Genomic DNA, 14404 nt, shown 5'->3' on the forward strand with positions numbered 1-14404 from the left:
TACATATGCTTTAGATTGGGGTTTATTTTGGTATTTCCCCCATTTTATCATTTACATTTTACTTGACTGGGGTATGTGACACAAAAATAACATCATTTTCTTTTTGAACCCCCCAAATAAATCAAACCAGAAATGGCTGCTCTCAGACTGAGCCCTGCTCTACATTTCCAGTTGACACATGTTACCATAACTACGCCCTGGCTAAATTCACGGCAGTATTTTTTGTATCCAGGCCTGGCAATGTGATAAATGCTGGGGACACTCTCAGATTGGTTCTGGCAGCTAAACCCAAGGACTTTAATTCAGCTGGGTATCGCCTTACCAAGATGCATTCTGTCATACAGGTATGTGCCTCTTGGGCTTTGAGAGTACATTCAAAACAAAGCAATTTGGGTTGACAGGATGAGGCATAGGGTTATGAGTGATCGAGATACCCTGGCCACACCAGTCTGCCAGTTTCCTGTCTGTGCTAGGGCAACTTTTATTTGTCAAATTAATACAACTTAGAACCACCTGGGAATGGGGTCTTAATGAGGAAGTGTCTACATTGTTTTGTCCTGTGGGCATGCCTATGAGGGATTTTCTTAGTTGTGTTGGTTGATATGGTGTGGGAGACCTACTCCCACATTTTCCCCCAGGGTACTCTTGAGAAGGGAAAGGTGAGAAATATTTAGGTAGAAATATAGAGGGGAGAAAGACAGTATAGCCTCAGGAGGATCAGGGTCAAAACCCACCAGCCCCTTCTGTCTCTTCTAAAGGGCTATTTACAGAAATGCCAAGGGGTGGAGCAAAAGACCTCCCCCCAGCACAGCCAAGCGCAGACCCTCCCAAACATCTGGTAACCACGCACATGGTCAATCCATCCCTTTAGGCAGCCCTGGGTAAAGCAAGCTTGGATCTCACTAGGAAACCTCTGCGGGCTCGCACAATATGGAAAGACCTAGCCCACTGTGAGTGACACTGTCCCCTTTGCTGGTAGTCCTAGACTATGTGAGAGAGGAGAGCTAGATGAGCAAGCAAGCAAAGGTGTATGCATTTATTTCTGACCATTCTAGTCTGACCACGACTGCGGCTATGGTGTGACTAAAGTCACTGCAGTGACTCCCCACTCCCAGTGATGGACTCTACCTAGAATTGCAAGCCAGATAAACCTCTTCTGTCCTAAGTTGCTTCTTGTCGAGGTATTTTATCACAGCCACAGCAATGAAACTAGGACGCCATCCTAACCACCCAGCTGGCATTCACACGTAGATGGTCTTGTTCATGAAGGTCAAGCTATGGGTTTTCTAGCTGTGAGACCCTTGGCTCCTTTTGAAACATGGATCACACTTCCCAAAACAGATTTGTATCCAAGAATCTGCATCCAAATCCTGACCTGTTTCCTGGGCCAACACTGAGGTAATTACTGAGGCGATTACTTAACTTAGCAGCTGGAAAGCAGGAGATAGTCAAAGGTTGGAGATGAAAGACTGCAGAGGCTTCTGTTCTTTCCGGCCCAGAGGTCCTAAAAAGCTCTTTTGAGGTGATGATTCCCTATCTGAGCACAGGTGAACAAACTAGGGGTGCAGGGAGGTCCTTCTCCAGCCCCTGCTTGCTTCAGGGACTGCAGATCTCCTACTGTGCCTGCCAAGCCTTTCCTTTGCTCGTTTACTTAAAGGCCTCACGGAGGGAGAGTCTATCCCTTACTGTTTTGCCCTGTATACAATACTGGATTCCACGGCCTCTTTCAAGATTGAACGTTTAATGTTTCTGGATGCCACTGGCCTCTGTCTACCGTTGACAGTCATCCACCTTTCCATGCTGTCCCATCCTCCCTGTACGCATGCGTCTGGTGTTTAGACAAATCTTCATACAGATACAGGAAAGTTACAACCGTCTAATACACCATCTTCCCTCTCCTCCTTGTTGAATTTCTGATTCACATCATGAATTATTTGTTTGATTTCACTCAACTGTCCAGCAGTATTCTCTTGTGTTTCCGTTTCCTTCAGATTGGTGCCAATATGCTTTTTGGGCAGTTCTTAACTTCTCTTGCTTTGGAGTCAGTTGCTGGAGAAGTCTTGCACTTCCTTAGTGTTATCAAATTCCACTTTCTTTCATTTTCTTGTAACCTATGTTAAAAATCCATACAACTTGTATATGAAAAGACTTCCACCTTCAGATGTTAGTTTGGTAGGGTACGTTAGATTCGGGTTTTAAGGGGGCTCACTTGTGTAATCTCTTTAAATGCATTGGCTGTAACTGTTGTCAGCAATGCACACAAATACCTCAGTGATACAGGTTACAAAGTTTTCATGGCTAACATGATGTTCCATACACAAGCAATGATGCTGTAGAACTAGCCTGACAACATGATTTTGACTTCTCTGTAGCACTGATTTCTATGCCCACAGAAGCACAAAGCAAATCGGAATCAACTTCCCCACTGAGGAGGACAGGATATCATGTGGGCCCAGGTGCCATGTGTAAGGGTAGACGGTGACGCTCATGACTGGCCGTGGCTACTGCGTGGAAAGGTCACAGTCACGACAGGACCCAGTGATACCAGGGCAGCTGCAGTTTGGCTGGCAGCAGAAGAGATCAGAGGAATCACGAGCCATGGCTACCTTTTAGAGCTTTATTAGAATAAGAATAAGAATAAGAATAAGAATAAGAATAAGAATAAGAATAAGAATAAGAATAAGGAGAAGGAGAAGGAGAAGGCGAAGAGAGCCAAAGAGACGCAGAGACAGACAGAGACAGGGACAGAGAGACTGCACGGAGGGAGAGTACAGAAAGAGAGGGGCACAGAGAAGAGAGAGAGAGCGAGAGCGAGAGCGAGAGCGAGAGCGAGAGCGAGAGAGAGAGAGAGAGAGAGAGAGAGAGAGAGAGAGAGAGAGAGCGCATGGGGGCGGGACACAGTCACCTGCTGATGTGCTGATGACATACAGAACGCTTACATTCCAGACTTCTTTTGCTTATTATAAAAAAAGCAAAAGCAAGTAAATAGGAATGAATAGGGGCGTCGTTTCTCTCAAAAACTGCTTCCAGCTGACTGGTAGACATCAGTTGGCTCTTGGGGGGGGGGGAATAGGGAAGGGGAGTCTTCCAAGGTAGACAGGTGTTGTGGGATGATGAGCTGTCTGCATCTGTTGCTCTGGAGATGTGCATCCCTCGTGGCTGTGACTGGGAACCTTTTGTCTGACAAGATACTGGTGGCACAGAAAAAGCTTAGAGAGAAAAATATCATTTTATTTTTTTGGAGTGTTCCCAGACCAGGGGAGTTGGCACTTATCTGAGGTAGATCTGGCCTGTCCAGATGGGTTTAAGCTGGTTTCTGGAGCTCAGGAAAAGTTGTGAAACATGATAAGAAGCAGCAATGAGAAGATTACTGACAATATGTGGTATTTAGTACTCTGCTTATATTGGTTAGTGTTCATGGGAGAGTATACAGGGAGGGAGAGTACAGGAGAGAGGGGGGCCAGAGACCGAGAGAGAGACAGAGAGACAGAGACAGAGAGACAGAGAGACAGACAGAGAGACAGAGAGACAGAGAAACAGACAGAGAGACAGAGACAGAGAGACAGAGAGCGTGCAGAGAGAGACAGAGAAACAGACAGAGAGACAGACAGACAGAGAGACAGAGAGAGCATGCAGAGACAGAGAGCATGCAGAGAGAGAGAGAGTGGGGGTGCACATCCAGCTTTTAGGCTGGGATGCAGTCGCCTGCTGATGAGATACAGAATGCTTATACCATGATCATAGCTGTTGGTTGTGTTGTGAGTAGCTGGGTACTTTAGTATCTATAAAGACAGGGGTGGGGCAGTGCTCTCATGAGCAGCTTCAGAATACATCTGCATTTAGAACTAAACTACCTCTTCTTTTTTTTTTTTTCATCTTATAACACTTTTTTAAAATTTAAATAACTTTTTTTTTTCATTTATTTTACATACCGATCTCAGTTTCCCCTTGCTCCTCTCCTTCCAGTGCCCCCACTCCATCCCCTGCTTCCCATCAACTCCCTCCCTTCCACTCCTCCTCCATCTCCATTAAGAAAGGAGCAGGCCTCCCGTGGGCTTGAACAAACCATGGCACATCAAATCGAGGCAGGACCTAGCTCCCCGCTTGTGTCAAGGCTGGGCAGAGTAAATCCAGCATGGGGAACAGGTTCCCAAAAGCCAGCTAAGCACCAGGGACAGGTCCTGATCTCACTGCTAGGAGCCTTGCAAAGAGACCAAGCTATCCAATTTTCCTCATGGCCTGCCCTGAGGAGATTTCTGCCAGCGTCCTGGGGAAGATACTAAGATCAGTGGGGGTAATCTGAGGGAATGAATCCAAGTACACCAAGCTCTACAGTCCATTCATTTTATTCATCTGACACAAGATTCTAGCTACACACTCAATTCTGTACCCATATAGCTCCTCTCTGTCCCTTCTCCTCCTATTGTCTCATAACTCTGAGTTCTTTTCTGTCCCCGTCCTCATCTTCAACTTCATTCTTCTCCATCCTTGTTCCTTCCCCTCCCTCTTCCTATGTGATATTGTATTCCCCAAAATATTGTGTACCTTAATAAACTTATCTGGGGTCAGAGAACAGAAAAGCCACTAGTTAGGCAGTGATAGCACACACCTTTAATCCTAGCATTCCAGAGATAGAAATCCCTCTGGATCTCTGTGAGTTCAAGGCCACATTGGAAAAAGCTAAGCATGGTGACACACACCTTTAATCCCAGAAAGCCAGCCTTTAATCCCAGAGAGTGGTGGTAGAAAGCAGAAAGATATATAAGGCGTGAGGACCAGAAACTAGAAGCATTTGGCTGGTTAAGCATTTGGCTGGTTAAGCATTAAGCTGGTTAAGCATGTGGCTGGTTAAGCTTCAGGCTTTTGAGCAGCACAGTTCAGCTGAGATTCATTCTGGATGAGGACACAGAAGCTTCCAGTCTGAGGAAACAAGACCAGCTGAGGATCTGGCCAGGTGAGATTAGCTGTGGCTTGTTCTGTCTCTCTGATCTACCAGCATTGACCCCAATAACTGGCCTTGGGTTTGATTTTATTAATAAGAACTTTTAAGATTCCTGCTACATCTTCCTGTGACCAAGTCTACAACCTTGCGGGCTCTGTGTCCATAAAAATCAAACTGCCTCTATTTTTCTAGATGGCCATTTTCTGGCAGGGTGGGACAACTCTGTTCAGAGCTAGGAAACCTACCTCAGTAGCTTCATTGCACCTGGTATGCAAAAAGCCCTTTTGTTCTGAGTCAATTGCTCTGGAATGCCACTTGGGCAGTGAGAGAAAGGAGGGTCGGAGCTTCATTTGCACAAGAAACAAAGGTATGCACCTAACCTCTGCCTGTCTCCTAGACAGGTGGTGTCTCTGTAAGGGTGTTTACCTTAATTCAGGAGATGAACAGTTGATCTGAAATGCTATTCTGCCTGCCGTTTTTGGCCTTGGATACTTGAGAGGTATTTCAGATAAAATACACTGTTAGAAGTTCTTGGGGAGCTATGGGAGCACATATGAAATTCATAGCAGGAAACAGCCCATATATTAAAAGCCAAATAGCACTAAATACTCCTTGAGATATGGGTTCCTGTGGAAGAATTCCTTGATTCTTCCAGTTATAGCTTTAACCATACATAGCTGAATCCCTACTTTGTAATCCTCCAGCTCGTAGCACCAAGGTACACAACTGTCACACACATGCAGAGGGCTAGGTCAGTCCCATGGAGCCTCGGTAAGTGTTAGTCCAGAATCCATGAGCTGTCATGAGCTCAAGTTCCCCTATCATGACCCCCTGGGTCATATAATCCCTTCTCCCAGAGCTCAGCTCAGTGCTCAGTTGTGGATCTCTGCATCTGCTTCCACCAGTTACTGGATAGAACATCTCTAATAACAATTAGGGTAGTCACCAATTTGATTATAGTAGATGGCCAGTTCAGGCATCCTCTCCACTATTGCTAGGAGTCTTAGCTGGGGTCATCCTTGTGGATTCCTGGGAGTTTCCCTGGTGTCAAGTTTCTCCCTAACCACACAATCCAACTCCCATCATAGATGTGTCTTTCACTGTTGTGCCCAGATCGTGACCCCCAGAGAGACCACCAAAGACGAGCATGCCGGAATGCAAAAGCAAGGTTTAATTCTGGATATCCAAAAGCAATACAAGCCTAGGCAGGGACTTCGTCCAATACATCCAACGCAGTGGAGGCTGGAGGAAGCGTCCACCTGTCTGCAAGCTCAGTTTTTAAAGGGAAAAGTCACAAGGTTACATCATTTAGGGGGTGCTAGTACAGGTACAATTCTGATTGGCTTGTGTCTAGGAATTCCAGAAATCACAATTCAGTTTTCCTTCTAAGGAAGTAGTTGCCCACAACCATTTTTCATTGGCTGCCCCCAGATGGGGGCATCTGGTAATTACACAGTCACTATGGAAACTAGGGTTGGGACATTCTATGGTCAAACAGTTGCCTAGGGGGCCAGGGAGAGGACATTCCATAGTCCGGCAGCCATTACCTCCTGACTACCTTGTGACTCTGTACTTTTACACTTCCTGGTTTCTGGAATCTGAACTGACTGGTCTAAGTAACTTCTAGCCTGTTCTCAAAAGGAGAAATCTTAGGCCTTAATTTTAGGGTGAAAGCATTTTGGTCTTATTTCTAAGATGGCTCATTTTGGTCTCACATCACTACTCTACCTTCCATTCCATCTCCAGCTGCCTCCTGCACCCAATCCACTCTTTCAAGTTCACATCCCTACATCCCCTCTCCCCTGCCCCCAGTTTTCCCAGGAGATCTTTTCTATTTCCCCTTCCCAGGGAAATTCATGCATCCCTCTTTGGGCCCTCTTTGTTCTCTAGCCTCTTTTGGGCTATGGATTGTAGGTTGGTTATCCTCTACTTTACTCCTAATGTCCACTTATGAGTGAGTACATGCCGTGTTTTTCTTTCTTTGTCTGGGTTACCTCTCTCAGAATGTTTTTTTTTTTCTAGTTCCATCCATTTGCCTGCAAATTCATGAAATCAATTATTTTTTAGAATGAGTAGTACTCCATTGTGTAAATGTACCACATTTTCCTTATCCATTCTTAGGTTGAGAGGCATCTAGGCTGTTTCTTGGTTCTAGCAATTACAAATAATGCTGCTATGAACATAGTTGAGCATGTGGCCTTGTGGTATGATTGAACATCCTTTGGGTATATGCCCAAGATTGGTGTAGCTGGGTCTTGAGGTAGATTAATTCCCAATTATCTGAGAAACCCCCATGCTAATTTCTAAAGTGGCTGCACAAGTTTGCATTCCCACCAACAGTGGAGGAGTGTTCCCCTTACTCCACATCCTCTTCAACATGAGTTGTCATTAATGTTTTTGATCTTAGCCATTCTGACAAGTATAATATGGTATATCAGACTCACTTTGATTTGCATTTCCCTGATGACTAAGGATATTGAACAATTCCTTAAATGTCTTTCTGCCATTTGAAATTCTACTGTTGAGAATTCTGTTTAGCTCTGTAGCACATTTTTAAAATTAGATTATTTGCTATTTTGATGTCTAGTTTCTTGAGTTCTTTGTATATTTTGGAGATCAGCCCTCTTTCAGATGTGGATTTGGTGAATATCTTTTTCCCATTCTGTAAGCTGCCATTTTGTCTTATTGACCATGTCCTTTGCCTTACAGAAGCTTTTCAATTTCAAGAGGCACATTTATTAATTGTTGATCTCAGTGTCTGTGCTACTGATGTTATATTCAGGAACTAGTCTCCTGTGCTAATGTGTTCAAGGCTACTTCCCACTTTCACTTCTATCAGGATCAGTGTAACTGGATTCATGTTGAGGTATTTGAGCCACTTGGACTTGAATTTTGTGCATGGCAATTGATATGGATCTATCTGCACTCTTTTATGTGCTGACATCATCATGCCAGTACCATTTGTTGAAGATGCTTTCTTTCTTCCATTGTACAGTTGTGGTTGCTTTGTCCAAAAGTAAGTGTTCATGGGTAAGTGGATTTATATCAGGATCTTCGATTCAATTCCATTGATCCACGTTTCTGATTTTATGCCAATACTAAGCTGTTTTTATTACTATAGCTCTATAGTAGAGCATGAAGTCAGGGATGATGATACTTCCAAAAGTTCCTTTATTATATAGGGTTGTTCTGGCTATGCTGGGGTTTCTGTTTTTCCATATGAAGTTGAATATTGTTCTTTTGAGGTCTGTGAAGAATTGTGTTGGGATTTTGATGGAGATTGCATTGAATCTGTAGATTGCTTTTGGTAAGATTGTCATTTTTACTATGTTAATCCTACCTATCCATGAGCATAGGAGATCTTTCCATTTTCTGATATCTTCTCCAATGTCTTTCTTTAAATACATAAAGTTCTTGTCATACAGTTCTTTCACTTGTTTGGTTAGAGTTATCCCAAGATATTTTATATTATTTGTGGCTATTGTAAAGGCTATTGTTTCATTAATTTCTGCCCTGCCTGCAGGGCTACAACGGGTACGAACCACCCTAAGGAGAGAATGTAGGGACAGGAGATAAAAAGGAAATACACCAAGTCTAGATTCTGATCAAGGTGCAACTTTATTTTTCTCCAGAAGGGTTTATATAGTTCCTACAGGGTGAGGGGAGCAAGAAGCTGTCATCTGCATAAGGTGGGGCAAGCTAACAGGATGTTTGTATAAGATGTTTACAGGGTGAAAGGGTCAAGGGCTCTGACTCAATGTCCTGTTGCTAGGCAACCTGACTGTAAGATGATCTAGTTCCCTGTCTTATGGGGGGGCTCCTGTATTTTTCCACTAACTAGAGATTCTGTCCTTGTTCCTGACAGATTTTTTTCTTAGCCCATTTATCATTTGTATATAGGAGGGCTACTAATTTTTTTTTTTGAGTTAATCTTGTATCCTGCCACATTACTGAAGGTGTTTATTAATTGTAGGAGTTCCTTGGTAGAATTTTTGGGTCACTTACGTATACTATCATATCATCTGCAAATGGTGAAAGTTTGGCTTCTTCCTTTCCAATTTGTATCTTCTTGGTCTCCTTTTGTTGTCTTGTTGCTCTAGTTAGAACTTCCAATACTATATTGGATAGATAGGGAGAGAGTGGAAATCCTTCTCTTGTCCCTGATGTCCCTGATTTTAGTGGAATTGCTTTGAGTTTCTATTTAATTGATGTTGGCTGTTGGCTTGCTGTATATTGCTTTTATTATGTTTAGGTATGTTCCTTGTATCCCTGATCTCTCCAAGACCTTTATCATGAAGGGGTGTTGGATTTTGTTAAAGGCTTTTTCAACATCTAATGAGATGATCATGTGTTTTTCTTTTTTCTTTCAGTTTGTTTATATGGTGAATTATATTGACAGATTTTCATATGTTAAACCATGCCTGCATCTTTGGGATGAAGCCTACTTGATCAGGGTGGACAATCTTTTTTTAATATGTTCTTGGCTTTGGTTTGCCAGTATGTTTGCATCCATGTTCATGAAGAAGATTTGTCAGTAATTCTCTTTCTTTGTTGCATCTTTGTGTGGTTTGGGTATCAGGGTAACCATTAAAGGGATGGGGAGAAGTCTACAGCTAGGGAAAATCCCAGGAACTCACAAGGTTATCCCCAGCTAAGACTCATAACAGTGGTGGAGAGGGAGCTTGAACTAGGCTTCCCCTGCGCTCAGATTGATGTCTACTCTAATTGTCTTCATAGAACCTACATCCAATGACTGATGGAAGCAGATGCAGAGACCCACAGCCAAGTACTTGGCCAAGGTCCTGGAGTTCAGTTAAAGAGACAGAGGAAGGATTATAGGAGCAAGGGGATCAGGATCTTGATGGGAAGAACCACAGAGATAGCTTACTCAAGCTAGTGGAAGCTATGGACTCTGGACTGACTGCTGGGGAGCCTTCATTGAACGGCACTAGGCCCTCTGAATGGGAGTGACAGTTGTGTGGCTTGATGTGTTTGTGGGTCCCACGGCAATAGGACCAGGACGTATCCCAGGTACACGAACTAGCTTTTTAGAGCCCGTTCCCTATGGTGCAATGCCTTACTCACCCTTGATGCGGGGATGGGGAGGGGCTAGGTCTGGCCCCAACTTGGTATGCCAGCCTGTGTTGACTACCCCAGGGAGGCCTTATCCCCTATGAGGAAGGAATGGGGGTTAGATGGGGGGAGGCGGAGGTGGAATGGGAGAAGGGAAGGGAAGGGGAAAGAAGTTTGTTTTTTTTTTTTTAATGAAAAAAAAAGTATTGGAAGAGTTAAGACTTTGGAGACTCCTGAAGACAAACTAAATGCATTTTGCATTCTGAAATAAAAATAATCCTTTGGGGGCCAGACACAAAATATTATGGTTTGGATCTTAAATATCTCAGATGACGTATATTAAAGGTTTGGTTGCCAGTCTATGGCACTATTGGGAGATGACAGAATCCGTGGGAAGTGAGACTCAAATGGAAAGAAGTTAATTCATTGAGGATATACCCTTGAAGGCAATGTTGGAACATTAGCTTATTCTCTCTCTCAGATTGTTCCTAGCCACCATGAAGCAAACAGCTCCCCGGCATGGCATTCCCTTTTGCCATGGGTCTAAAAACAGCAGAGCCAAGCAACTGTGAATTGAAACCTCTGAAAAGGTGAGTCAAGAGCAATCTTTCAAGTTGCTTTCCTCCTGTATTTTGTAACAGCCACAGAAATCTAACACGCTTACAAATCAAATAAACCAAGTTATTTTTTGTCACACAGTGAGAGAATTGACACAAAATAAATATCATAAAAGGTCTCAATCAAAACAACCATGTTAAAGCAAAGGGACATAAGAGTCAGTGACCCTCAACAGTCACTGTTGGAGGCACTGGTCCATATCGAAAGCCAGCTGCGCACGACACAGTCTTTGTTTTAAAACTACACTTGCTTGCAAAGTGTGATTCCCTGGCTTCTAATATCAACCTCTGCGCTGCTAACTGGGCCCTCTGCGTATGCTTTCCTTTTCTGTAGAGAACAGATTGCATTTACACAAAAGGGGCCTCAGCCTGACTCATGTCTGCATATATTAGGGGGTTCAAAGCATCTTTTAAGTTCTTTTAAATTACCTATTTCCTTTAGTCTGGCATTTTCTCTGTCATTATGCTTTATTTATTTTTTCAGGTGAGAACTGTTTATTATGAATATCAGATGGTTTTGTTGACTTGCGGTCAACAAAATTTTCCTGACTGGACAGGAAAGGTTTCCTGCATTGTTAGTCTTCTTACCCCTGAGATAAAGTTGTATTTTGCATGCATGTAAATACATAAATACAACCTGCTGAATCCATTTAGTTTTATGTTATGTATGTGTTTATAGAGCTGACCACCTGGTATTGGATAACCAGTTAGTGCCTCATCTCTGGGAAGAGTTGACTATCCCTTTCTTAGTAGTCATTGCTGCAGCTCTTTATCTAGAAATTTCCCCTATGCACATTGGCGTGTCAACTGGCACTGTCATTGTTTAAGTTCTGTTTGCGTGACCATAATTTTGTGATTTCATGGGTGTAAGTTCCCTCCCATGTCTAGAGGACACTACTTGTGCCAGGGGATGTTTTTCTGCACGCTGTGAATATATGTTGTTTCCATTGGTTAATAAATAAGCTGCTTTGGCCTATGGCAAGGCAGCTTAGAGGCAGGCGGGAAATCTAAGGAAAGAGAGAAAGGTAGGATTCTGGAGAGACACCAGCCTACTGCCCAAGGGAGCAACATGCCAGCAGACAAGTAAAACCATGGAACATGTGGCAGTACATAGATTAATAGTTATGGGTTAAATTAAGTTATAAGAGCTAGCTAGCAAAAGGCCTGCCATAAGCCATATAGTTTGTAATTAATATAAGTCTCTGAGTGATTAATTTATAAGCGGTTGTGGGACCACGGGGCTGGGCAGGACCAGAGAAAACTTGAGGCTACACTACTTGGGCATCCTGGTCCCCTGACTTTTACAATTTCTCTGTCCCTTCTTCCACAATGTTCCATGAACCTTAGGCATCAGGTTGTGTTGTAGATGTATTCATGGGATGGACATCCCATGGTTAGTTATTATCTGCATTTTAACCAGTTCTAGCTTTCTGTAATAGTCTCCATCTGCTGCAGAAAAGAAGCTTCTTTGATAATGGGTGAGAGCTACACTTATCTGTGTCTAAAGGTAAGTATTTAGGATGTAGTTAGAAATTATACTGGTTTAGGGCCCTTGGTCTCACCATGGGTAATTGTCTCAGCTGACAGTATCAAACATGAATTCACTCCTATTGAGTGGGTCTTGGGTCCAATTAGACAACTGTTTTTTAAACTAAGACCACTGTTCTTGCCATGCTGATTATTGCTATATTTCATAGACATCACAGCTGGGTAGGAAACTGATTGCTTCCCCAAATTTGAAGGTAAATCCTTATTGCTGAAGTTACACACAATTTGGACACAGAACTTGAAGGACTTGACCTGGAACTGACCTGAAGCCTCCTCCTTGTACTAATGGCCTTCACTCATCGTACTCAATGGTGTTGCACAGCTGACAAGAGAGAGAAGCAATCACTAGCCCAACCCAGCTATGCTCTCTTTTAAAACCAATTTCTTTTATCTTATTGGGGTTAATTCCATTAGACAAATGCCACACTCACAAATCTATTCAATATAAATTCTCTACCTTTGTACCTCATGTGAAGCTTCTAGATGACTAAACCCCTAAATTCTAGGGGTGTGTGTGTGTGTGTGTGTGTGTGTGTGTGTGTGTGTGTACTAAATAAATGTAATTTTAAAAGATAATCTGAAAACTTTTATTTCTCTTAGTTCTGTGGGTATAAAGTCCTGGACGGAATCTGGTGTCTAGTGCCCAGTGCATGTAATACCTAATGCAGCCACTCATGCTAGAGTTTTTCATTGACATGTCTTATTTCTTGCTGTTACATCCCTTGTCTAGTTTTATATCAACTTGACCCAAGCCATAGTCACCTGAAAGAAGTGAATCCCAGTTGAGAAAATACCTCTATAAGATCTGCTCTAAGTAGAAAATTAGAGCCTGATGAGGAGGGCCTAACCATGGTGTGTGGTTCTCTGCTGGTCTTGATTTTATATGAAAGCAAGCTGTGTTAGCCATGATGAGCAAGTCAGTAAGCTACACTCCTCCACGGCTTCTTCATCAGCTCGTACCTCCAGCTTCCTGCCCTGACATCCTTCAAGATGAATAGTGATGTGAAGTATAAGCCTTATTATTAAACCTTTCCTCCCAACTTGCTTTTGGTCATGGTGCTTTATCATGCAATAATAACTAACTGTGTCAGTGTTCCTCAGACTCCTATTAAGAAAACAGTTTACTGTCCAAGCCTTCAAGTCCATCATGGTAGCCTTTGTGATGGTCTAACTGTTCTCCAAGACTTTAGTCCTCTCAAATCCTGAACTTAAGCCTGACAAACTATTTTGGTAAAATTATTCAAAGATAAGCAAGATTCAAGGATGGAACACCAATCTCATACACACAGAGAGACAGATTAAAGAATTTTCAGCCCTCTTAATCTTCTAAGTGCAATGTTAATGAGATTATAGGAACTACATATAGATTCACATGCAGTAAATGTGGGAATGTCAGTGTACAAAGTCCCTGTAGAGTGTAATTTGTTGGTAAAGAGTGGAAATGATGTGCAATACCCTTGACCCAGCAATACTTCTTCTGGAATTTTTCCAAAAATACTGTCAAAATTTGAAATTATGTGACATATAAAGCTATTGTAGCATATAATGGCAAAATATGGAAGCCACAAAACTCTCTGTGTTCATTTAGAAGCAACATTACTTTAGTGTAGTTACTGGATAAATGAAGAGATGAGGTGGAGATTCAGAGATCTGACATCAGTACTTCACAGGTAACACACACACACACACACACACACACACACACACACACACACATACACAAACCACACATGAGTACACATAAATACACATAGCAAGACACTCAACATAAAATAAGATAAATAACTCTTTAAAAGTACTATATGGCAACTGTTGCTTAACAGATTTTTTTTTCCTCACAGTTCTGATGGATTTCAGGTTCAAGACATTGTATTAATTCAGAATCTGGTGAGAGATAGCTCCGTGGTTTGTAAACAAATGTCTTCTTGCTGTTCCTTCACATGGTGAAGAGAGATCATCTTTTTCATCCATTGGGTACAAGTCCCATTCATAGCCAGGCATGGTGACACAAACCTTTAATCCCAACTCTCGGAGGCAAAGCAGCAAATGTCTGAGTTTGAGACCAGCCTGGTCTATAGAGCTAGTCCCAAGACATCCAGGCCTACTCATAGAAATCCTGTCTCAAAAAAATCCCATTCATAAGAGCTCTAACTGTGTCCAAAGGTCTTACCTTCAAATACCATCCCACTGGGAATTAGAACTTTAACATACAACTTCTGAAGAG

General features: G+C 42.7%; 1 long non-coding RNA gene across 1 annotated transcript; it reads left to right on the plus strand.

The window, feature by feature from the left end:
- The first annotated feature begins 4913 nt into the window (after positions 1–4913).
- Positions 4914–12721, plus strand: LOC119089063. The gene is made up of 3 exons (XR_005092911.1): positions 4914–4954; positions 10508–10605; positions 12375–12721. It is a non-coding gene; the product is annotated as an uncharacterized LOC119089063 (long non-coding RNA).
- The last annotated feature ends 1683 nt before the right edge of the window (positions 12722–14404 follow it).

The sequence above is a fragment of the Peromyscus leucopus genome, chromosome 14, assembly GCF_004664715.2.
Source record: "Peromyscus leucopus breed LL Stock chromosome 14, UCI_PerLeu_2.1, whole genome shotgun sequence".
Lineage (NCBI taxonomy): Eukaryota > Metazoa > Chordata > Mammalia > Rodentia > Cricetidae > Peromyscus > Peromyscus leucopus.